General features: G+C 40.1%; 1 protein-coding gene across 17 annotated transcripts in view; it reads right to left on the bottom strand.

The window, feature by feature from the left end:
* MYT1L (myelin transcription factor 1 like) overlaps positions 1–20,446 on the bottom strand; it is a 325,160-nt gene extending 304,714 nt beyond the window's left edge. For 16 of the 17 annotated variants that reach the window (XM_017833840.1, XM_017833828.1, XM_017833842.1 and 13 more), the window contains exons 1-2: positions 20,358–20,446; positions 10,644–10,715 (exon numbers count right to left, since the gene is read on the bottom strand). The gene's annotated coding sequence lies outside the window, so the exon portion shown is untranslated. The remainder of the gene's footprint in view (positions 1–10,643; positions 10,716–20,357) is intronic. The other variant, XM_017833831.1, reaches the window with a different exon arrangement.
* Between the last annotated feature and the right edge of the window lie 6,356 nt (positions 20,447–26,802).

Here is a 26,802-nt window from a genome sequence, read left to right as displayed (position 1 = left end):
AGATACACACAGCATCATAGGCAAAAGTTAAAGCATACAGTTTAACTATTGTCCTGGAATATGAAATTATAGTCTGAACTCTAACCTATATGCTAAAATGCGTTTCTTTTTATTTTTTTTAAGAAAAAAACAGCAGTTTTCCACATAATGAAACCATTAAAATACTACAGCTTGGCTCGTGCTGTATTTATTAATATGAGTGAAAATGAATAGTGGCAACTGCCCAAGGATAGAAAGCCCTCACAGTGCCACTAATCCTTACATTCCTTAAGCTTCCCTATCTTTTCCTAACACTGGCATTTAGCATGCCCAGAAACACCAGCTCAGGGCATTAAGATAGCCACTAAACCTGAGCAGCTACTGAGTATCTGTGCATCAGGTAACTACTTTTTGATCTGAAGTTGAGCAATGCTCTGGTAATTAATGTCCAACTCTTACAAAATCTCCAGTTGGGAAGGGGCATCATGGGCTGGTTAGCTAACTAGGTTCTTTACAAGGATTAACGAGGAAAGCTGGTGCTAATAAAATGTTTAGCAGACACCGGCCATTCGAGCATGAGAGCATCTGAAAAAGTCCTTCCCAGTCTGTAAAGGTCTTGTCAATTTATTGCTAATTTCTGATGTTTTCCCAACTTAGTGACTTTCATTAAAGCATGAGGTCAGTACTCACAGAATCACAGAATGGGTCAGGTTGGAAGGGATCACTGTGGGTCATCTGGTCCAATCTCCCTGCTCAGACTGGGTCAAGCTAGAGCACATTGCACAGGGTTATGTCCAGACAGTTCTTGGATCTCTCCAGTGAGGGAGAGACCACAACCTCTCTCACCAATCTGTTCCAGTGCTCGGTCACTCACACAGTAAAGTTCTTCTTCATATTTAGGTGAAACTTCCTGTGCATCAGTTTCTCCTTGTTGCCTCTTGTTCTATTCCTTGGCACCACCTAGAAAAGCCTGGCTACATCCTCTTAACACCCTCCCTTCATGTAATTATAGACATTGATGAGGTCCCTTCTCAATTGTCTCTTCTCAAGGCTGAACAGGCCCAGCTCCCTCAGCCTTTCCTCATAAGAGAGATGCTCCAGTCCCTTAATCATCTTCACAGCCCTCCACTGGACCTGCTGCAGGAGCTCCATGTCTCTCTTGTTCTGAGGAGTCCAGAACTGGACACAGTACTGCAGATGTGGCCTCACCAGGGCTGAGTTGAGGGACAGGATCACCTCCCTTGACCTGCTGGTAATGGTCTTCCTAAAGCACCCCAGGATACCACTGGTCTTCTTAGGATGCCACAAGGGCACACAGACAGTTTTGGACTGGTTTTTGGACTATTTTCTGTCCATCAGGATACTCAGGTCCTTCTCTGCAGAGCTGCTTTCCAACAGGTCAGCCCCTAACGTGTACGCAGGGGGTTATTCCTCCCCAGATGCAGGACCCTGCATTGGCCTTTGTTGAATTTCACACAGTTCTCAACTCTCCAACCTGCTGAGGTCCTTCTGAAGGGCTGCATAGCACTCTGGGGATTGGCCAGACCTCTCAGTTTGGTGTCAGTGAACTTCCTGAGGAGGCTTCTGCCCCTTCATCCAAGTCATTGACGAGTAAGTCACACAATACTGTGCCCAGCATTGAACTTTGGGCAACAGCACTAGTGAGAGGCCTCCAACCAGACACTGTGCCACTGACTACAATCCTTCAATAAGGAGGTGTAAAGATCACTTTGATAAGACAGCAGAATATTATGCAAATACTGCTCCACCGGAGCATGGGGACATGGTGGAAAGTGCACCTCCTAAGTGAGTTTCACCCACACAAAAAATAAATACAGTTAAGACTCAGGAAAATAAATCATTTTATTTCAAATGATTTTTGATGTTCTACACAAAATATTGCTCACATTGTACCCAAACTAGTAATTTACAGGCAAGTGGGGCATAAATATTCTTTAGTATATAAATTGGGGGGGCACTGCTTTGTTCTTGCAGCTATGAAGTTTTTATATTGAAACTGTCTAGTGTCTGGTCCTCATGAACCACTGAGTGAAAAATAAAGAACATGTATATGAGGCATCTGCATGATGTGCAGGAATCCCATAGAATATTGAGTAACTGCTTGCTATTAGCTCCCAAGCATCTCTTTTCCTCAAATGCATGGTCCAAAATGTCAAAAGCCATCATAAATGGCAAAAGAAATCACAGGGATCAAATGCCTAGTCCCAGACAAAATGTTGGTGGCTCCATATATGCACTTAGCCTGATTATTCTCCACTTGGAGCTATACACATGAGGAAACCACTTTACTGTCTAGAGTGATGCAAACACTTAGCATTATTTCGGAGAGAAAGTACCTAAAGTAGCAGGTATCTCAAGGATGACAGCTTCAGAATATTCACACTGCAGCTTTCAGATGTATATGTGGGTAGTATTTCTGAAATTTAGCAAAGGACTGACTAAGTAGTATTTTCATCAGTGTTGCTGGCCTCAGGTGCTCAGAATTACTGATCACGTCCTCAAAGTGTTTCCACAAAGGCACGTCAAGCTGCAAGCAAATTTTGCCCATGCTTCCAGCTGGCAGAAAGCAAACAGCTTGGTCTAGAAGCCAGTCAGACAGTCAAGTTAATAAAAGGCCTGCCAACTGGAAGAATCAGCTGAGCTAGATGATGACTATGTTCACTCAGGATAGACATAGTCCTAGTCCCATTAGATATAGAAACTGCAAAGTACTCATATACTTGAGTCAGATAAAAGAAAAAACTTATTATGGATATAGGATAAAAATTGCGGGAAGGAGTTCTGAGCTGTAACATGCCTTCATTTTTTTCCCAGTGACTTCAGCAGGAAGGAGGACCAGGTCCACAGAGCTATTAACAAATTGGAGAATTCAGAAGAAAACCCCAAACAATAAAAACAATTAAGGAAATGGAGGGAACAGCTTATGGGAAAAGATTAAAAATTAAACTCATAGAATGCCAATACAAACTGAAAGAATAGCAGACACCTCAGGGATGATGGCAGGTCCAAAACTGCAAAAAAAGGAAAGTTAAAGGTACCACACAGGGATACCTCATATATATATATATATATATGAGAAGTCAGGGTAAGTTAAAGTTGTTACAGTTCAATTATAGGGCTGTGAATGACAAGGAGGCACTGAATATTGTGATAGTGTTCTTATGAGAATAGTGTAAGGAAGTAAAACTGGACCAAACAAAGCACTGGAAATTATACCACAGGGAACAATCATAAGGTGTCAGGGGAGGGGTTTAAACAATGTAATATGTCTTTTCAGCTTCTAGTTTTCATGATTTCTAATTATTATTGTTATCCTTATTTAACTGATAAACCCCACCGTAAACACTTTTGACTAAATAAGAATCCATAGAGGGCATTAAAAATCATAAATGGAGAAAAAATTATATAAAGAAAACCCCTTATAGAATGTTTAGGATTCTCTCAACCTAAAAGTGAATATATAAACTTGGCAGAAAGTAGTTTTCTTCATCATTTTACAAAATTAACAAGTTTAAGGCTTTCATGGTTCTTGAAAGGACTACAGTCCAAGGCACATGTTACATACAGGGGAAACTATTTTACAGCAAGTACAAAACAGTCATGCAGTTTTGATCTGAAAATCTTGTCAGACCTGCATGCTTTGCTTTTCCCAGTGATGACTTGAGCATAGAAATATGATTATATTCTTTGTTGAATTTGGACCTAAAATTGCTACTAATACTTTATTAAAGGACAAATATATACTGATAAGAAGTCCTGCTGCCTATTCATATATATTTATTTGCATTAGTGCAGCAGTTTAGAGCATAATCAAAGACTTGATGAACACACAGACAAAAAATTGTGATCTGAAGTTCTAAACACCTTAAAGAAGATGACCAATTAAATAAAAGATAGCTAAAGAAAGGATTGTGACAGAATTTATAGATTCAACACTGAGATTAGATATTGGAATTTCATTGTTTCTACTTTACTTTCCAGAGTTGTTTATAAAAACTTTTTTCTATGACAGGACTTAGGAGAACAGACTTCCTGCAATGAGTGTGTCTTCTAAGGGGATGTGAAAAAACTAAGGGAGAAATAGCCAACTAGAACAGGATGGGGCATAAAACAGGTATCATAGCAAAAACGTTGTGAAGGAACTTACAGAACAAGAAAAAGCCAATAAATTGTTTCTAAATTAATTCTTTGAAAAAAAGAAACTTCAAACTTGAAATAAGTTAATAACTCCACAACCAGCATTATGAAGAGGTTGAAATAGAAAGCAGGCAAGCAAGTGGTATCAGTGATTGATCTGTCACTTGATACACATTCTAATCCACATCTTTACCAGTTCCCAATTGCTGCTCCTTCCTTTGGTATCACTTTGTCAGCCACTGTGCTAAACCTGGCTAGCTGGCTGACCTCCTTTCCTCTCCCTCTTCCCCCCTCCCCTCAAATGAAGATCAATGCAAGGTCCTGCACCTGAGAATAAACAACTCCACACATCAGTACAGACTGAGGGCTGACAGAAGTTGGGCAGAAGAGTACTTGGGATCTTGGTGGACAGCAAGTGAGTAGGAGTCAGCAGTAGGCCCTTCAGGCAATGAGGGCAGTCTGCACACAGGGCTGCACTAGATAGAATATAACCAGCAGGATGATGGAAATTATTATTCACTTCTAATTGGAATGTCTGAGACTGCATCTAGAGCATTCCACTCTGCAAGAAATACATAAATAAACTGGAGCAAGTCCAAAGGAGGGCCACCAGCTCAGGGAGCTGGAGCACATGGCATATGGGCAGAGGCTTAGAGAAGTGTGTGTGTGCTCAGCCTGGAGGAGAGAAGGCTGTCTTCCGAAGCTGCTGTCTTCAACAGTATTATAGGTGGTTATGCAGAAGACTGAAGCAAACCCTTCTCAGAGATGGCAAAACAGCATGAGAGGCGATGGTCACAAGTTGCTACAAGGGAAGTTCCTAAGGAAAATATTCTTCATTGTGGGATAAGTCAGTCCTCAAAAGGTTCCCAAAAAGGTCATGGGATTTCCAGCTTTGGAGATATTCAAAGATTGACTGTGCAAACCCTAAACATGCTGCTCTAACTGTGAAGCTAGGACAACTTTGAGCTGGGGGTGGTACCAGATAACCTCCAGAGATCCCTTCCAACCTAAATTGTTTGGTGGCTCTAATCACTTATTTAAAATTAAAGTACAAGGGCATTTTCAAAGTTAAGGTTCAATTTCCAGTTAGAAAGTCTTCATGTTAAGCTTCAGAAAGATGTACAACCATTTTTAACTATAATGCACTTGCTAGATTACAGGCTAGTAGTAATAACGTATATGAAAGGGGAAAAAAAAGGCAGCATTGACTGTTCATTCCTAAACTAACCATACTAAGTATAGTCAGAAAAAAAGGTGGCATTTGTCTGCTGTAACCTGACCAAGTTTTTATATATACACACACTATATACCATCTATTTGAACTCGCATGTCTGTACTCAGAATACCTCAAATAATAATGCATTAACAAAAACTGAATTAGCACAAGAATATATTGCTTATGTAATTTATAACTTATGACATTATTAAATGCAGTGAAAAGTAATTTTTGTAGTCAAGACTCATAGGCAACAAAAATATGTAAAGCAAAGCATATTCTCTGAAATGAATTAGGGATAAAATCTGTGAACTATAAAAGAAAAAAAGATCTGCAGCATCAAAAGTGAAAGAGAAACTTAAAGGAAGTAAGAAGATAAACGTAAAACAAATAGTATTTATGAAGAAATAATGAACATTGTGCTCTGGGGTAGGGATAAGGATTCCAATAAAAGCATGCAATCCCAATGTGTAAGCTTTTAGGTAAGGTGAAAAGTATTTTCAAACTGTTTCTGTGGTTGAAATGGCAGCATCTGAAAAACAGAAGAAAACTACAGCGGGTATCACATTTCTATAAGGCATTATTAATTCTACTGGTTGAACTCCCTCTTTACCCACCTTCAATGTGATAGGGTCATTTATTCTTCACTGACCACCTTGCAAAAACAAGTGCAAGAGGAAAGAAAATAGCTGTTTGCTCCAAACCTTGAAACCTAGGGGTTTTTAGCTACATCTGTGCAACACACAAATTCAGTTTAAGCCCAAACATGAGCAGTGATGGTGTCAAGGAACTGTGTTTTACTCCTCAAATTAAAGAGAATCAGAGTGTAATGGAGGAAAGATCCAAGTCCCTGAATATTCACACACTAATTCTTGAATTAATTTAGTATTTTCTATTGGCAATATTATATTATGGGAGAAAGCCAAGTCTGATGCTATTTTTCTTTATGTACAGGAAGTCTCAATTCCTGGACGAATAGTTGGTTTTCTCTCATCTAAACATAATTTGTTATTATTTTTCAAACTGTCTCAGAAAAGGACTAAAGAAATTCTAAGACACCTATAGATGACCTTTAGGTAATTAATTCAAAGACCAGAAGCTAAAAAAAGCAATAGGATTTTAACAAAATAAATGGTAAATGGGCAGTGCAGAGGATCAGACTGGTTTCTGTTCCATGGATGTTATCTTTATATTTTCTGAAACGTATGAATGATGATTTAACAGAGACTGACAACACCATAAGAATTGGTGCTCTGATTGTATTTCAGGACTTATCACATCAAAACTTCTAGTGGATAAAAAAGTCTTACTTTTTACAGAAATGAGGTTAATCATGTAGATTGCCATTTATACAGGTAGAGCCTGAGAATTTTGGTAGTCAATCACAGCTGGGTACATAATACCCTGGATTACAAAGTGCGTAAATAATTCACACATATAACTCTTAAGAAAATTAATAAACCTGTATTGTGAAAAAGAGGACACTGTCATGGATATCAGTGAGACTATACCTATTGCAGAAATCCTGACATCATGGAAAAAGATGGATTCTTAAATGCATCACACACAAAAAAACCCAACAAAAAGCCCAAAGTTATCTTGTGACGTATGTACATGGCATCATGTTCATGAAGTTCAAAGTCCTGATTAGATCCATCACAACTTTCAATGCAAAATATCAGCAAAAAATTCTACCTACCAATGGAAGAACAGTCAGACTACCTAAAATTAAATCAATACTTTAAAAGATTATCAAGTAGATTGTTTAGGCAGAAGTTATTTGGGAACACGAACTATATTTTTATTTAGAGAAATTAAGATTAGCCAGAGTCTTGTGAAGAAGAATTTTCTCTGATTTAATGAAGAGGCCTTAAAGATTTAAGAAATATTCTAGTTTTAATTATGGTTAATTATAGTTTAATTGGTTACGAAAAACATTCTAACTTATAAAAGTTAAATTACTTGAACTTTAAACTGGCGCAGGTTTTAGTTAGAGAAAGCCCATTATTAAAGAGTAGGTAGATTAAGAGGGAAAGCATTTGATCAAAACTGATCGTGCCACCATAGGCAAATGAGTTACCAGCCATCAGTGGTATTACAGTAATTTGCCATGTGCTCTCTTCCAACTGTGTCTAATTAGCATTTTATTTCAATATTCACAGTAAGTTATTATGACATAGCTGAAGTGAAGTGAATGCACTGCAACAGCAAGCTAAAAATACACGCACAGTAGATTATGGCTCAGCTGAGGTCCTGAAACTCATTACTTCATGGTAACCTCACCATTTTCAACATGTTCAACATTAACATGAGTCTGGTTTGTCTTTCTTCCTCAGCATGTCCTCTTTTTTGTCTCCTTCTCCTGCCTCCTTAGACAGAATTTCAGGATTGGGAAGAAGAAAGAGGAGAGAAATCACAGACTGGCTGTATGACCAGGATTTCCAGACACCCTGGATAAGTGGGATCTGGACATGCCTTGTGGAGCTGATCTGTGCAATCGCTAACCATCTGCGTGGTGTGCGCGCGCTAGATCAGATGTGCGCATATGTAGCAAGTTCAGTGCATGGCACACGGCCCATATTTCCCTCTGAGATTCCCTGGATGCATGCCCATCCTTTAGTTCTGTATACCTCAAACTACTCCTTCCATTCTTCTTTCTAGTGGCATACGGAATGTTAGGAAAGTTGCCCCATAAATTAAAAAGGATGGTAAGAGAACAGCAGCCATCAAATAGGTTTTTAAACTTCATCAATAACACTGTCAACAACATTAGCTGCAAATTATTTATTGAAAACAGCAGCAAGGCTACTATACACATACAACTGCACAACCAGCTGAGAACAAACACCACACACTTCATCACAATGAGCATGGCTCAGGCACTCAGTATTATGTCACAAATGTGACTCTTTCTGTAGCCCCTTGAGTGCCTCTGGCTTTGCAGAGTACATCCTGCCAAACAGCACTTGTATGGCCCTAGGACATGGGCCGTCTGGCCTCCTGCAGCCACTGCTCAATTGAATAGAGTGGAGTCAAGCTAAATGACAGAGCCCTCAGCATGGTCGGTGGAGGGGGCACACACAGGCGCAAAGAATAATCAAGCAAGTCAACTCTAAATTGTACAAATTCTGTCAAGCAAATATCTATAACATATTCTGTCACTGGGACTGTCAAAATGTGCTAAATCCCCAGTTTAAGTGAAAATAGTGCAGATATTCTAAATTATAACAACTATGGCAATGTGCACCCACAGATCTTGCCTTATTTTACAGGGGTTTTAAAAATTTGATGCCACAAAGACACTCAGAAGACACACTTTCTGCTTTGTACTCCTTCCTCCATTCACAGAACTTCATTTTTCTGCATGTTAGAAAGTCTCTTCTTTTCTGCCCAGGAGTAAAAGCTGTTCCTGTCCTGTTCTTGGCTGGACTGTCAATGCAGTGCTAACTTTTATCAGCTCTGGGAAGAAGATTTGTTACTTGTACCCTAAGGCTGTGCAAATGATCTGTATTACGCTGTCGTCATTTCTTCACCTTCTTATGCTTCTGAAGTATTTTCACTATTTGCAATTTTCATCAATTTCTTAATTCATGTATTTTCTGTAATTAACTCAAGTATCCAGCATAGCTATATAATTATATATTAAACAAAACCTACATTAATTTGATCATGAATTTGCTGTACCAGAAGAATATTTAAGTGTTTTCAGCAAAGCTGAAGCAATTAAAACTTATTTCACACTGAACTGTTCCCTACTTCAAAGAAATTAAGGTAAAAATAATAAACAAGAAGCTTACACCATTTTTCAGATGGTGTAATGAAACCACCGTGGTTTACTTTCAGTAACTCGTTAAACAACCAGGGAAAAAAAAAACCTAAAAAATTTTAAGATGGCAAATTTTCCAATGAAAGATAAACAAAATTTTCCAAAGTCCAGGTATAAATTCAAAGTGAACAGATAAGGTTATAACCCTCTCTCCAGAACTAAGTTTTTATGACTGTGAATAAGGAGTTTATTTCTAAGCTCTGCTTCATTATCTGTAAAATGGTACATAAAAATTCTTTACTAGTATCATTCACACAGATTAATTAACAAGTATTAATAGTGGCAGAGGTGCTAAGAAAATGGTGCTTTTTGTTGTTACAGCTGTTCTCAGCCTACCACTGCAGGGGCATTGTAAAAGGAAAACCAGGGTATACCCCCTTCTTGAATTTTGAAAGTACACAGAAACGAGTTAACATCCAAACTGGATTTCTGCATTCCCTAAATTTTTTAAATCCTTAAGGAAAAAAGTAATCAGTTATTTATAGTTCAAAATAGGACATATTTTTTCTGAAGCTGGTAAGACCTAGACTGTCACCAGGTCAGAAGTTTGTAAGAAGCTGATGATGCAGATGAACAAAAGCAGAAGCAGCTTAACATCACAAATACCATTTTGAGTTTACTGTAGAAGTATAGCAAAATCGGATGTGTTTGTTCAGCAATGAATAAGGTCAAGCAAACACACTATTATATGAATATCTTGTGTAATGTCCTTACGGTTAAACCCCATTCCTTTTATTATATAAATATATTGCTTACTATTCCCGCACCTGTCTTGTACAAAACAGGCTCAGGAGGCATATTCTCTCTGAGACAGGTGCACAGCATGTGGCTCACAACTGGGTTAAAAGAAAAGCATGCATATGTATGTTGCTGAGCACAGGGAGAAAGGAAAATGGATGAAAGTTGATCTGATATAAGAGAGGCATGAAATGAAAGAACATACAACACATGGAAAGGGGACAGATGCGTGAGTACACTAAATAGAAAAGGAAGTTCTGTGCATCAACAGCAAAGAAAGTTCTGTGCATTAAAATGGAGAGTATGCTAAAATTATTACTCCCTTACATATATAAGAAAGAGGATTTTCTTTGAAATTAATTACAATTGTCAATAGGTTATAGGATGTTATTTCTCTTAAACAAAAGAGGAATATTTCAAATAAGAACTCTTTTGTGAATGAACTGAAAAACAGATAAAAGAGCTGAACTCAGAGGGAACCCAAACAGAAGATGCACTAACAAGTTAGGAAAAAAAAACCCTCTCATGTTCCTTATCACTTCATCTTTAGCAAAGTCCATCTGTACAAGAGCTCTCATTTTTCTGCTAAAGAAAGGTTATACAATGATTAGAAGCAATCATATCAGCAGAAATCCCACAAAGAATCAAGATGACAATTCAGCATTTTCTCAGCTCACTTGAAGGAGTAGGAATGAATTTTCAAAAGCACTGGAGAGATTAGCATACCTCTACATTGTATTCAACTGCTTTTTGTTTTCTAGATATGTCCTGTCCAAAGTCTGTGCATCATACACGAGTCTACAAAAAGAATGAAAAAAAAGCAACCAAATAAATTATTTGCTAAAGCTACAAGGCAATTTACAGAGTCAACTGAGTTTATCTGTTTTTCAAATGTACATATTTTGGAAATAAAGAGTTATATAGCCTCATATTAAAGAAGTATTCTTTACCTGCAGTTCTTCACAACTCAATGGCAATCTCTCATAAGTTTCAAGACAAATACAATTCAAATCAACAATGTACAGTTAGAAAAACACAACTACAATAAGCTTTGAAGCAAACCCTCTACCAGCATTTCCTTTAAAGATATTCTTAGAAGACAAAGTGTCATGCATAGTCTCCTTTAGTAACTTCCAAGTGCAATTGAATGTTAACATTATAAAATGCATAAGGAGGTTGACAGTAGTTGGGATGTTCACTTATTTTCAATTTTATGCTATTTTCTGTTTTGGTATAAAACTTCAGAATTCTACCTGTGGCTAGACTAATAAATGCACAAACTATTCAAGCATACATTTGCTAGTTGTTTCAATTCTGGAGAATTAAGAGTATTCTTTTTTAATAAAAATAATTTCTACTCTTTTCTTGAAAATCCACTTTACACAAATAATTTTTGCAAAACAGTACATACAGGAAAAAAATACACAGGTCTTTCAATGAAGCTGACTGTCATTCTGGGGGGGGGTGGCAGCAAGGCTGTTCTATCTAAACATTTCAATTTTTTTCATGGGTTAAACAGAGCCTGTATTTCTTTTTTACCTTCAGTGCATGCTACATATCTTGTAGCATGTGATCATGCAGGCAGGAACACACCAGTCAGGCTCATGGATATTAGATACACACAGCTATTAGTTTCAGCAGTGTCCTATTTACAGAATAACAGATATGCATTGTCCATTGGCTTCTGTACAGCCATACTCTGAGCCAATCCCACTGCACACTGAAAACATGTTAGTCAACAAATAACTGCTCAGCAGATGCAAGTCACCTCATATTATAGTACAGAGTCAAACCAGCTATGAAAATATTCCACTTTATCCCATTGCTACATTCTGTCATGGTTTGTTTGCAACTAATGGCCTTGTACATAAAAAAAGCGTAGACAAGAGCAAAGCGATTGGACCTTTGTTAGGAAAAGTTAGAAAAGTTTATTATATCTGGGGAATTGGTAGAAATCAGTTTTGAGTTTTTACAGTCTCTACTAAGTAAACTCATTACCTTCAAGTTAAAAAAAAATAATCTTAGAGCCAAGTGAAATATCACTTATCCAATACAGAAAATCCATGAGGAAAATAGACGTCAACAGCCTAGAAATCCACTTGTTTATAAAGCACGGTCTACATGGCGTATCCAACACTGAGAAAACACAGATGAGGAAAGAGGTTTCTGTTGGGAAGACTGTACCTTTAACCACATAATCCTCCCGTAAACCAGTATTTGGAGGATGCATTGTAATGTCTGGCATATGAAACCTATTTGTTACTCCATGCACCTGAACTCTGACATAGTCTAAAATAAAATTATCAGTAGGAATTTAATCTCTATTTTTACAGAAGGTGAAGTATTACTGGGAGGGAAGTCAGCCACAAGGAAGATAAGCAGGATGTAAAGCAGGATGGGATGCAACTTTTCTATTTCTAAAAGACCTATTACAAAAGTATTTAATTGGTCAAGTAGTATGTAGAATAAAATAGACAGCCATAGAGTGACCAGTGACAGGAGTCAAGGGAATGGTATGGAGCTGTGCCAGGGAAGGTTTAGGTTAGATATTAGGAAAAGGTTCTTCACCCAGAGGGTGGTTGGGCAGGGGAACAGGCTCCCCAAGGCAGTGGTCACAGCACCAAGGCTGACAGAGTCTGAGAAGCATTTGGACAACAGTTTCAGGCACTTGTGACTCTTGGGGATGGTCTTGTGCAGGACCAGGGGTTGAACTTTGATGATCCTAGTGGATCCCCCTTCCAACTCAGGATATTCTGTGATTCTACGAAAGAATCCAAACTGAAAATATGTATATTGTTAGCATTGTTGTTACAGAGAAGCTACTTTGACATCAATGTTCAATTTTCCTGGTTTTTACTAAGCAGCTATTCATAAGCAGTCAAACTCCTCATTGGCTAGATAAGTAATAGCTTGTACACAGTCAGTTCTGAAAACCAACAAAATTTGTGCTAGCTAGCCCTCTATGGGAAAAAGAAAAAAAAAACAACAAAACAACAGAAGAAATAATAAATCATACAAAAATCAGCACGACATAAGATAGGGAAAAAAACAATGTTCATCTACTTTTCTCCTTTCAAACCTCTCTCTTTTTTTTCTTTTCCTCTGCCCTCCTCACACACATCCTGATGGCTCTTCCCTCTTTTGTCTAGTGCTTCAGAGCACACAGTGTTTGCTTCTCAATGGTGCTATGCTCATTTTCTACTCCATTTTCTAGCTGCTGGCATTTTTCCCTTTTCCTTTTCCCTTTCCTATTAATGTCCAGGTGTTTCTTAAAGCTCACCAAGTTCTACTACACATAATATCTTTAACCACCAACACTTTGGTACTGTCCTGAAGGCTGTATTAGTATTTCATTCACAAGAATCAGCTGACTGTTATGAATTGTCTATATAGAGTGCCCTTACCCATTCAAAATAATATCCTAATTTCTTTTTTAAGAAAAACAGAAACCAAATATAAAAGTGCATCTTTTTTCATTTACATAGTTTATAATAAAAATGACAGTAACAAAGTAGGGTGATTTCACAGGGGGTTGGGAGGAAAAGAAAGGCAAGTGGGAAATGCAGTATAAAACAAGAAGTCTTTTTTTTCCCTGCAGTTTGCTGCAGAACTTTTTTTTTCCTCCTTCTTTTCCTTATTTTTTTCTAGACACGGTCCAGAAATCTAATAGTATATTCAGAGAAATTTTTTTATTCATCTTTTTCTGTTATTCCCATTTTTCCTTCTTTAAAATGACTAAATGAGGATAAGTGTGGAAGTGAAGGACAAGTGGGAAGTCTCTTTCAAAGAGAAGAAACTTCATTTCTGGCAAATATAGACAGTATAGGGTACAATCTGAATGAAGAAACAAAAAAACCCCAAACATTAGAAAAGAGGAGGCACTGCCTTTGGAGTATTGGGAAAACAGGCACAAAACATGAAGATATTTCTCGTCCCAGATCTATTTATTACTGTATAAAAATCTGAAATATCCTATCTTGCAATAATTACACTACAATCCAATTTATAACTTAGTCAGAGTAAATAATGTTCATGAACAAATGCAGGCAGTTCTACAGTTAGAACTGTAAATAACACATTAAGTATGAAAGACCGAAACACACCCTGTCACACAGGCCTGATGATACTTCCTCACTTCCCATCTCTCACATTTTAACTCCACTGTTTCTCTTGTTGCGTCTCCCTCTCACAATGACCTCCAGCATTTCAAGTCCTACATCCTTCCATAATATATGAGTTACTGGCTTCCACAAATAAAGGCAAAAATTACATTTTGACATAATTTAAGTAGGTGCTATATAAACTAGTTCCAGAAGTAAAACTGAGAATAGAGTAGAAAATAATTTTTCGAACTGTTTAGAAGACTTTGATGTGGGCTATCAAGAAGGATATGCAATATAATATTTATCTATGCACATCTTGGACAAAGGAAAAGACAAGTGTAGGGCTGTGAAAAAAATATTTGCTTTCATTCGCCTGCTAGCAGTGTCCCGAACACGTGTGTTCCTTCCAAAGCCAGCAACTGAGCAGTTCAGAAAAAAGCAGCTGTTTATTTTTCCTGGAAGATGGAACCATCTGCAGTGAATGCATCTGCAGTCCCCAACAAAACCTGTGAATACTATGTACAGATATACTTCTGACATAGCTGGGGCAAGGACCAGTATGTCCACAATGAAGAAGAATATGAGAGCAGGGGAAAGATGCACAAAAGCAATCACGCTTCAGAGATGATGAAAAGAAAGATATTTTTCCAAGGATCAGACAGGATCATCTATAATTTGCTGCAACTCAGGGAGCCTCTGAAAGTCACCAAGATAAGACCAAGACTGAAAGACTGACCTGTGAAGACACAGTTGGTGAGAGGAAGATGTGCTGTGTTCTGTTTCACCCAGCTGATGCATTTCTCTCTGCATTACTTACCTTCTTATAAAAAAAAGTTTTCATCAGAAATAGGTTTTGAAGATTTTTTTGTGAATACCCACTTTAAGGATGGGGACAGGCAGAACAATATCAGAGTAATTACCAACTCAAGAATCCCATCAGAATAAGAAAACATGTGTGTTCAGCATTTACATTGCTCATGAGGTTAGTAGTCTTAAACTATTAGTAAAGGCATGATATTTCACAATAAGATGTTAAAACTTTGCAGTTTATTCTACTACCTCATATTTTTAAAAAGTGGAAAGAATAATGTTATTAGAAACCTTAAAAAAACATATTTTTTGGTTTTGCCTTCACAGCCAAAATTCCCAATTTAGCATGCTCCCAAAGCAACAGTCAGATGAAAATCTGACATGAGGCTGTCACAAGGTTAGGTACCTTGTGAATCAACACAGCTAGAAATTCGACATTTGGATTGTTAGCTTCCACATGCAAAACACTATGTAAAAACATGCCATGCTTAAGAACTAAATAATCTTGGTATTTTAGAACTATAAAATATGGATCTGACCACACAGCAGGAGTGCATATCTTACACCGTTTTCTAATGATACTTCCGTGTATGTCAGTGTTGTATAACAGACAGGCTTCGTGCTTCAGTCTGTTCTATTCTCTGTGCTTCCTAATACTAGTAAGTAAAAGATTCAGAGTCAATCTCCAAAATAGTTTCACCAAAAAGCATGCACTGCTGTTTGGATGGCTGCAGCTATTTCATCATCGCTGAGGACAGAAAATACATGTTACTTTCAGAAATGATATAAAGTAAACTAGATTGACTGTTTTGGCTGTATGTTTATAGCATTTTTTTAAAGCCAGGTTTCGCTTAAAAAAAACCAAACAAACCCCAGAACCCACAAAACACCAAAGGATTGGGGGCAGTCCTGGAGAACACCAAGTTGAACATGAGCCAGCAGTGTCCTGTTGGGGCTAAGAAGGCAAGTGGTATTCCAGGCAGCAAGGCAGAAGTCTGTAATCCTTCCTCTCTGCACTGGTGAGGTGCAGAGAGGAGCGCTGGGTACAGTTCTGGACTCCTCAGTGCAAGGAGGAGAGGGTCCAGCAAAGGGCCCTCTGGACATACTGGAGAGGGTCCAGCGAAGGGCCACAATGGCGAAGGGATTAAAATATCTCTCCTTGGAGGAAAGGCTGAGAAAGCTGGGAGTGTTCAGCCTTGAGAAGAGAAGGCTCAGGGGGATCTGGTTAATGTATGTAAATACCCGAATTGCAAAGAGGACAGAGCCAGACTCCAGTGCTGCCCAGTGACAGGATCAGAAGCAACACGCACAAACTGAAATGCAGGAGCCTCTGTCTGAACATCAAGAAACACTTCGTTACTGTGGGGGTGATCCAGCACTAGCACAGGTTGCCCAGAGAGGTTGTGGAATTTCCCTCCTTGGAAGATAATCAAAAGCTATGTGGGCATGGTCCTGGGCAACTGAAACTAGAGGACCCTGTTTGAGCAGGGGGGTTGGACCAGATGACCTCAAAAGGTCCCTTCCAATCTCAACTGTTCTGTGATTCAGTGACACATGGAGGATTCTTTCTCTACATAATGGTAATGACCTGTAGGATTGTGCTTAACGCTTCTAATTGCAGTCTGGAACTTATTGCTTGGAAACATTCTTTCTGGGGACAAATGTTTTAAAAGAATAGCTACAACACTAAGCAGAGATATGTTTGTCATTTTAGGCCATGTCTATTACAAAGTAATTTCTCTACAGGGGAAATTTTCTTTCTAGTCACTTGAATTTTCGCAGAGAATGTCTCTACTGTGCTCCTTTCCCCTGGCAGGGGTTTGTTCAAATGTTGTAAAATGTAAGATTGCAGAGTTCAGATATTAAGAGACCTTTGCTGACTACTGAATGTCACTGGAAGTCCATGTGTACATAAATCCTGAATTAAAAGATAGATTGCCTTTATTTTATATATGCATACGGAAGAGGAGCAGGTCAGGGACTTAAAACGTATTTCAAAGAAAGAGAGGCACATAAAAGAAAGGTAAGTGACATATAGAGAAGGTGAATATGACGTATCAAATTAATTATTAATCTGCAACGAAAAGAAATGCATTTCCGTATTGGTTCAGTCTTGAACTATAAATTATGTCTTCATTTGTGGAATAGAAATATGCAGAAAAGATCAAATCACGAGATCCTATTTTTAAACCAGTAAGATACTGAAATAAGGGTACAGCATGCAGGAGAGTGAAATCTCCACTGGTATCACACACTGAATAAAACTCTAGCAGCTCCTTTCCTTCCTGTTGGTCTCTGACTCTGCCCATTCAGACACTTGTTCCGAAGCTATACAACAAATTTAGCCATGTGGTAGAGGTTTTGATTTGAAAAGGAAGCAAGCATGAAAGCTTGCAAGCCTTACCCATATTATCAGTGATTGTAGCACTTTCATAGAGACCAAACACAGACATTCTTCACTGGAAAGGAGTAAGTGCAAAACATTACCCCTTTCCCTTCTTCTAATACCACACTTAAAAACTTTTGGGTTTTTTTAAATGTCAGGTATCACTACATAGGAGAGTCTTAGCGCCAAACCTATGCCTGAGGTACCTCAGAAAGATTTTTCTCTCACTCAGTAAAAATATTTTGGAAGCCCTCTGGATTGAACCTCTCTATCAGAACACACTTATGTTTAATCGAGGCATACAAGAGAGTAGTGATCTTGGAATAAGATTATGCAATAAATATCTATTAAGCCCTACAAATATGCTGCGTTTTAACCAATACATATTTTGTTACAGCTACATGTTTCACAAATATAGCCATATTTTCCACAAGTAAATTCATGCCTACTCAAAAGTGTCATGTGTTTACAAATATATTTTGCAAATGCAGGCAAAATTCACACTTTCTAGAAGAATGCAAATTCCAGATTTGTGTGTCTTAACAGGAGTTTAAAATACTGCAACTTTTTAGTGGGATTCAGCTTTCTTCTGATTTGCTGTGAAAAGTACATACTGCAGTCATGCAACAACAAGAGGCACCATAGCAGCAGATTAGATGGCAGGAAAGGGGCAACAATAAAGCCACAAGATACATCCTTTAAGGTGGAGCCTTCCTCATGTTCTAAACCATGTCCTTTGGACTCACTGAGGCAGCCAGCTTCAGCTGCATATGATGTTATGTCTTTGAGAGGGCAAAACTGTGGTAAAAATACAGCACTTGGCAGTCTCCCTTTAGACTTACTAATATAGACTAAAATCAGAGGCATTTTTTTTAAATAAAAATGTGCATTGCACATTAAGTCCATATTTGAGATCAGCAGGGTTTTCTTCATTATATTCCCATTTTTGAAGGGAAATTTAATGTCTTTCTACAGAAGTAGTTTAAGCTGTATTTTTACTTGTGTATGGAATCTCTTAGCTCACAATATCAACTTTTTTTTTTTATTCTAGCCTTTTAAGAAACTATTCCAAATTAAGAAGTGAAACTGTGAAAAAAAAAATATTTTAACTTTAGGAGAGAACATCTCTGCATGCAAGTTTCAATGTAGTAAAAGCCAAGATGCATTTATTTTAAGTGTAGAGTTCAGTTCTACTGGTATAGGTAGCCTGTGCAGCTATGTTAAGTAGAACACTGATGTGTTTTGCCAGCTTTAATCACACTGAAAACCTCACAATACCTGATACTTTACTTTAAAAGCTAGATGCAGCAGAGAATGAAAAGTCTCATGTGTTTGAAAAAAACCATTTTCCATTGAAATACTTTGAAAATAATTCTTTTTCATACAGTGCTTGAGCATCAGGATCTCTAACACCAGTTCTACATGCAGTTCACTACATCCTAAAGGGCACTTGAAAGCCTTTCCAAAACTCCCACTGAAACTGTGCTCCATCCTTTACTTACTCCCCCTCCCTCAACTCATAACTGTTAAGGAAAACAGCAATGCCATTAAAGCTCACTAGAAGGTTAAGTTTTTAAGAACTGGAAGACAGGAAATAAAAGAAAGTTAAGTATAAAAAAATTCTTAAATCACTGTGGGAATTTTTTGTTTTCTTTTACGCTTATGGTTTCTGAGTACTTAAGGAATAATAGCTATGAGGGTAATTATCACTGCTTCTAGGATACTCACATGTGTGCAGAAGAAATAAAGAACTGGTTTTTTTCCAGTTATTACCATTTTCAGCTAGAATGAAAAAAGATTCTCCATGTAAGGAACCATGTTGCTTTTGGGGTTTCTGCAGAAATGAGAATCTCTAACATATGGCGCCTTTTCCCATCTAAATACAAGCACTGTTGGAAGTTTGCAGCAGAAAAAAGAACATGATCATGTATGTAGCTCCAAGAAATGTTTTACTAAAACTCTGCAGAAAAGGACCCCATATGTTGCTTTACCTACACGCACAACAGAAAACTGTCAGCCTGTGGGAGCAGGCCAGGGAACCCCCAACACGTGTTCCCAGCTGAGACTCGTGGACAGCCAACTCTGTGTTCAAACTGACCTGCACATGGGCGGGGTTCCCCACATGTTTACACAGAGCCCTGAGACATACCTACCAAAGGCTTGCAAAATGTCAGTCAGCAGCTGAAGATATCACTTGTCCTGACAAAAAGATGAACAAAACAAAGAATCCCAGAGCAACCCCCCAGTAACTGAATTAAGAGGGGCAACAAGCAGGTATCATTCCTTTCAAGGGCTAACTGCACCGATGAATTGATGGATTACTTTAAACACTCAGATCAGTTTATTTACAGAACAAATAATGAGGTTTTAAAGTCCTATTCAAACCCTGTGAAAAGGCAAAACTTAGGGAACAAAATATCTAAAGAATTCTGAAAAGCCATACAGAATGTCTCCATGGGTTATGTGTCAGCACCTGCTTCACGTGAAGACACAAAGGAAAGGGAGGAATAGGCAAATGATGCCTTAGAATGACAGGTGAGCACTTGCCAATTAACTTACATGACTAATAACAGGAATGCAGTCTCCTTCTGCAACCGGTGCCTAGCTGGTCTCTTTTCCATATCAGTACAATAGGTTTCTTGTATGATTTTAGCCACAGACAGACCACAAAAAAAATAAAAATGTATTGCACTCCAAGACAGTTCCATGTAAACACAGCCCTTCAGCTCCCATGGAGGAAGCTGGCTTTAAGCTGATCCCCACCTCAGTGCAGTTCCGTTTATTAAAGAGGAACGAAATTAAGGCAGCTGACAGAAATCTCTCAAGACCATCTTTGGGACCGTACAGTCAACTAAAACACTTATTATTAACCACACTGTTTCTAAGTAGAGACTGTTTTCACTACGTCTTTGAGCATGAAAGGCTGAAAATGCTGGTTTTGTCCGAGGCACTGCCTTTCCCTCCTCACAATTCTGTCATTTTAAGGCAATATTGCCACGGCCCCTCAGAGGGTCTGTCACCTTCCGCCTGAACTTCTCCTGGACCGCCTGAAGTTTATCTCGTTTATTTACAGATTCCACAAATCCTCCCACACCTTTACTTCTCTTCCTCCCCCGAGAGTCTTCAAATGTTTGAAAATACCGTGCAATGCCTCCCCAGTTCGCTCCTCGGGCTCCCTCGCCCTCTCTCCTCACGCTGCCGCGCGGGCCGCGGCGCCACCGCCCCGCGCCCTCCCCTTAAAGGAGCGGCCGCACCGAGGAGCGAACTTTCCAGCTGGGTTTCTGACCAGGGCAGCCGGAAAACGGCGATCCCGGAGTTACGTACGGGCCCATCCACCCAGCATCCCGTGCAGCCTGCCTGCACTCACCTGCAGCATGTCAGGGCACACCCAGGGCTGGTTCCCACAGCACAGACGGGTGCAGTTCCCCTCCGCCTGGCAGCAGCAGGATAGGGCAGCCGCTCTCCAAGACTCTGCTACCACAGTGTCAGCAGAAAGTGAAAGAAGGAGCTGGAGTTTTTACAGAAAGGGCCCAAAACTGTTTACAGGCCCGTCTGCCCATAGACCCTCCCATGTGGTGAGGGTAAGGAAGAACGTTCTGGAAGGGGGCGTCTGTCCATGGGACTCCCTGTCGTTCCCATTTGAACTGTAAACTTACTTTCTACTCTGCTTGGCCTTGAGCAGCTGTACAGCAGAAAGCTGAGCAGGGCTGTGAGAAGCAGCTGCCTAACTCACATCTCAGCTCCAGCCCCGCTCCCTCTCCTAGTGCCTTTCGTGGTGGTGAGGGCGAGGGAGGCCAGAGGCACAGTGCCATGCACAGGCAGCGCCTGCGTGGAAAGAGGCCGCAGGGCACAGGAGCAGACAGGGGAGCTTGCCAGCAGCCAGCAACCCCTCTGCTGGGGTAAGTGGACAGCCATTCCTGCCCCTGGCACCTCCTTGCTGTGTGTAAGAACTTCCAACAGACCTTGAAGGCACGTCTGGTCTGCCAAAACTGGGAAATATGAACAAAGACTTAAAAAGTCAGAGGCATGTGACATCTCTAAGGAGTTCCTGGAAATCCAAATGGTGGTTTTTAATGCATGCAACTGGCAGTGTGGGTGGTTGCAGGTTTATAGCACTTGCACAGCTTTCACAGGTGATTTTATCTTCATGTTCTCCCACAGTCAAGGCCATATTTCATGCATCTGCAGTGACGTTGTGCAGACTCTTTTCATGTCTCCGATGCCATGTGCCAGTAGCAGCTGTTCAGTGCATATTTTAGTTTGCTGTGACTGTACCTCGGATATTGGTTTATATATTATATGAGAGGCCACAGCTCCTTACAACACTGGAACAAAGCAAGGAGGCATTTCCTACTAGGACCCCAGTTTAAAGAGGCCTTCATTAACGCTTTGTTGCAGCCTAATACTGAACACCCCAACACCACCCATAAGCCCTTACGTGTAAAAGCATGCCATGTATCCCACTGCCTCCTATAGAGGGAACACAAGGCACTTCACAGTACGTCATTTGAGTCATAGAATCATAGAATGCGTTGAGTTTGAAGGGGCCTTATATAATTTCAACCCCTCTTGCCATGGCAGGGACATCTTCCACTAGACTAGGTTGCTCAGAGCCCCATCCAACTTGGCCTTGAACGCTTCCAGGGATGGGGCATTCACAACTTCTCTAGGCAACCTGTTGCAGTGCCTCACCACCCTTGCAGTAAAGAATTTCTTCCTAGTGTCTAATCTAAACCTGCTCTATTTCAGTTTGAAGATGTTTCCCCTTGACATTCCTTGACATTCCTATCATTCCTCTTGTAAATAGTCTCCATCTTTCTTGTGGGCTCCCTTCAGGTACTGGAAGGCTGCAATTTGGTCATCTCGAAGTCTTCTCTTTTCCAGGCTGAACAATCCCAATTCTCTCAGTCTTTCCTCATAGGGGAGATGCTCCATCCCTCTAATCATCTGGGTAATCTCCTGTGGACTCACTCCAACAGGTCTGTGTCCTTCCTGTGCTAGGGACCCCAGAGCTGGATGCAGTACTCAAGGTGGGGGTCTCACAAGAATAGTGCTTTTACACCCTAGAAAAATTTATCTTAATTCATTAAAGAACATTGAAGATTCAGAGGGATCCATTGGCAGCTCTGTATTTTAGAGAGTACCTTAGATTTAATTTTCTAGTATAAAGGTCTGATTCAAAGCTTTGTGAAGTCCATTACAATCCTGTTTCTGGCAGGCACAGGATGAGTTTAGCTCTTAATTTAGCTCACCGACCATCCTGATGTCAGGTCACAGATCCAATTTAGTTCTGACTTCCACTTTCCCTAGTTAATCCCCTCATTTGCGAGTATTTCCAGCAGTCAGGAGTTAGACACTCCTGTTTCTGGTGGGTTGACCCTGGCTAGATGCCAGGGTCCCACCAAAGCTGCTCTGTCATTCCCCCTCCTCAAGTGGACAGGAGAGAAAAAATAGAACAAAAGACTCGGGAACAAGATAAGGACAGGAAGATCACTCAGCAATTATTGTCCGGGACAAAATAGACTCAACTTGGGGACACTAGTATAATCTATTACCAGTTGCTCTGTTTTAACCCCAACTGGCTGCTAAGCCCCCCACAGTCACTTGCTCACTCCCCACCTGTGGAAAGCAGGGAGAAAATCAGTAGGCTGAAAGTGAGATATAAAGTTGACATAAAGCCAGTTTGATAAGTAAAGCAAAAGGTTGTGCACAAGCAAAGCAAAACAAGGAATACATTTACTCATCACATCTCGTGGTCAGGGAGGTGTTCAGCCATCCTCAAGAAAGCAGGGATCCGTCACTCATAACACTGATTCGGGAAGACAAACACCATCACTTTGAATGTCCCCCTCTCTTCTTCCTTCTTCCCCCAGCTTTATGTGCTGAGCATGATGTCATATGGTATCAGATATCCCTTGGGTCAGTTGGAGTCAGCTGTCTGGCTGCATCCCCTCACAACCCCTTCTGCATCCCCACACGCTGGTGGAGGAGCAGAAAAGCCCTTGACTCAGCAATAGCAAAAACATCCCTGAATTGTCAACACTGTTTTGGTCACAAATCCAAAACACAGCCCCATACCAGCTAGTATGAAGAAAATTATCTCTACCCTACCAAAAACCAGCACACCTGGCTGGATGCCAGGTATTCACTACAACCTCTTTCACTCCCCTCTGCAACTGGACAGAGGAGAGAAAAAAAACAGCAAAGGATTCATGAGTTGAGATAACAGCTGGAAGAGGTCAGTTACTGATTACCTTCACGGGCAGAACAGACTCAAAGTGGGACATTACTTAAATTTATTACTAATAGGATCAGAGCAAAAGAGTGAGAAGTGAAAAAATCTTAAAAATACCGTCCCCCCACCTCTCCTTCCTTCCATGTTCTCCCTGCTCCCCTCCAGCGGTGCAGGGGGACGGGGAATGGGGTTTATGGTCAGTTGTTGTTTCTGCCGCTGCTCAGAGTGAGGAGTCCTTCCTTTGCTCCTGTGGGGTCCCTCCCACAGGAGACAGTCCTTCATGGACATCTCCAGCATGAGTCCATCCCTCCGGCAACAGCCCTTCACAAACTGCTGTCCCATGGGTCACTCCTCCGTAGGGTGCAGTCCCTCATGAATGAGCTGCTCCACTCTGGGTCCCCCACAGGGGCCACAAGTCCTACCCGGGAAAAACCTGCTCCAGTGTGGGCTTCCCTCTCCATGGCCTGCAGGTCTCTGGCAGGACCCTGCTCCATCTTGGGCCTCCCATGCATCCACCTGCTCCAGCAAGGGCTTCCCCATGGGCTGCAGGTGGGTCTCTGCATCCCAATGGTCCTCCATGGGCTGCAGGGGCACAGTTGCTCCACCATGGTTTGCACCACAGGCTGCAGAGGCCTCAGCTCTGGCCGCTGGAGCATCTCTTTGCCCTCCTTCCGCACTGACCTTGGTGTCTGCCTTGTTCCCAAGTTCTCGCTCCACTCTGCCCTGGCTGGAATTTTTACTGCGCAACAACCTTCCGTTCTTAAATATGTTATCATGGAGGTGTTCCTATCATTCCTAATTGGCTCGTCCTTGGCCAGTGGCAGGAAGCCCATCCTGGAGCCAGCTGGCATTGGCTCCACCAGGCAGGGTAAGCTTCTAGCAGCTTGCAACAGAAGCTCCCTCTGTAGCCCCCCCAGCTACCAAAACCCAGCCACAGAAACCCACTACACACACCAATCAAATCAGAATAGGATAATGGAAAATAAACCCAAATTTTAAAACACCTTCTCCTCACCCTTCTCTTCCTTCTGAGGTTAACTTCACTCCCAATTTTCTTTACCTGCAGCACAGGGTATGGAGAATAGGGGTTGTGGTCAATTCATCACACGTTGTCTTAGCTGCTCCATCCTTCTCATGTGGGGACTCCTCATAGTCTTTCCCTACTCCAGTATTGAGTCTCTCTCATGGGAGGCAGTCCTCCAGAAACTTCTCTAACATGAGTCCTTCCCACAGGCTGCTGTGCTTCACAAACTGCTACAGTGTGGGTCCCTTCCATGGGTTGCCATTCTTCAGGAACAGGCTGCTCCGTTGTGATCCATGGGAGTCACAAGTTCCCCCATGGGCTGCAGGGGCACAACTGCATCACCATAGTGTGCACCACGGGCTGCAGGGAAATCTCTGATCCAGCATCTGGAGCACCTCCCCCTTCTGTACAGATCTTGATGTCTGCAAAGCAGATTCTGTCAGAGAATCTCGCTCCTCTCTCTGGCTGCTGTTCCTCCCCAGCATGGTTTTTTTCTTCCCTTCTTAACTGTATTATCTCAGAGGTGCTGCCCCCATCGCTGATGGGCTCAGCCTTGGCCAGTGGTGGGTCCATCAAGGAGCTGGCTGTCATTGGCTGTGCTGGACATGAGGGAAGCTTCTGGCAGCTTCTCACACAAGCCACCCCTGTAGCCCGTCCAACCAAAATCTGGCCATGCAAACCCAATACACTGTTTTAAGATTTATTGCAGAGGATTCTGTTTAGGGACATGATATATATGGATTCCAGATTTCAGTGATTTCACCTATTTAACTTTCATTTTCTTGTTGTGTTTAGTTATCTTGTTATTTTCAGAAGCAGGAATCTTTTAACTATGGATGGTTATATTTGTGTAATGCACTGAAGTACCAGTTTTTAATTTACAGTAGTTGCTCGTTCATTTTAAAAAGATTATTAAAAAATATTTTAAAAAATCTAAAAAATGCCCTTTCTGGCCTTTGGTCTGCAGAACCCTGTCACAATTTCTCACTAAATTATGTCATACTTAATATCACGTAAAAGTTTTATAACACAGAGACAATTAGATTCTTGTGTATTTTATGGATGGAAGAGTTACAACAATAATAAACACCTAAAATAATTTTGTTTGAATGAACCAAAATCCTAAAAGGGTGCTCACAGAGTGTAGCTTGGAATGAGAGGCCTTTCTGCATTATTTCTTATCATGTCATCAACTGAGGAGAAAGGGAAGGGGAGAGAACTATGGCTTAGGTAATGTGTTTACCTCTATTTGGGAGATGTTGGCTCTCTTTTTGACTCCATCTATCACTTTTGTATACGGTAAAGAACATTCAGTGTCATATTTTCTTTTACATTTGTATTCATGAAAGGCCAATGAGAAACTGATTCTTAGATTATAAGTGAAGAAATATATAAAATCATTTTTATTAGTCTGTGAAACTTTGAATACATATATATTGTTATTAAAGTATACTTAGAAATTTATGTGGTTTGCTACTTTTTGTATATTATGCTGTGGTGATTCAAATAGTACATGATGAATGTTTCATGTCCACAAGATGCTCAAATAAACAATATAAATAATTTTCTCTTAGCTATGCCAGTTTGTCTATCTTTGGCTATTTATATAATTGGAGGTTTACCAGGGTTTACTTACTGAGAATGCAAATCAGATACCAAATTCAAGTATCATATAGCGAGAATTACTTAAGCATGAAACTCTACTCACCTAGAACTCTTTGGCTTATTTGTTGAACCTTAGCTTTGTCCATGTTTTTCACTATGTGGGGAAAACAACGAAAATTTTTATCACAATAACTAGAGATAAATTAGACTTATCCACTATGGACCACTGTCACAAATACCAGTTGCAAAAGCAATGAGTGAAACAAAGTAGTCCTTCTTGAAGTCAGTAGCTTTTTTAAGAATTAGCAAGTATTTCTAACATTAATATCTTGCTTTTAATATGTTAAATGAGTGGTCATTTTCTGTTGTTTTTCCTTTGATTTTCAGCTGCAAAGAGTAACAGGTATCAAATAAAGGAACCTTGGCCACGTTTCTAAGCCCTTATATTCAGTGAATAGTAGTCAGCTCTTGTAAATTAACAATATTAATCAATATTAAGAGGGAGACAAAGCAAAGGAGTAACTGTATCTTGCAGCAAGACCCAAAGGTTTTTGTGTCTAGGCAGGATGCATGAAACCAAAGCATTCATAGAAGAGGGAACCTGACAGTTTTAGCTGCATGATGACTAAAGTCCATTTGTGTTGTGCTGACAGTTTTTATACATGCCCAAATCAGTATAATCAGTGTTTTATACCATCTGTTCACTTGGTAACACTTGACTT

This window comes from Lepidothrix coronata, unplaced genomic scaffold (assembly GCF_001604755.1).
Source record: "Lepidothrix coronata isolate B3197 unplaced genomic scaffold, Lepidothrix_coronata-1.0 Scaffold222, whole genome shotgun sequence".
In the NCBI taxonomy this organism is placed as follows: Eukaryota; Metazoa; Chordata; class Aves; order Passeriformes; family Pipridae; genus Lepidothrix; species Lepidothrix coronata.
Note: the sequence above shows the minus strand (reverse complement) of the source record. Positions and strands in the feature narration are given on the sequence as shown.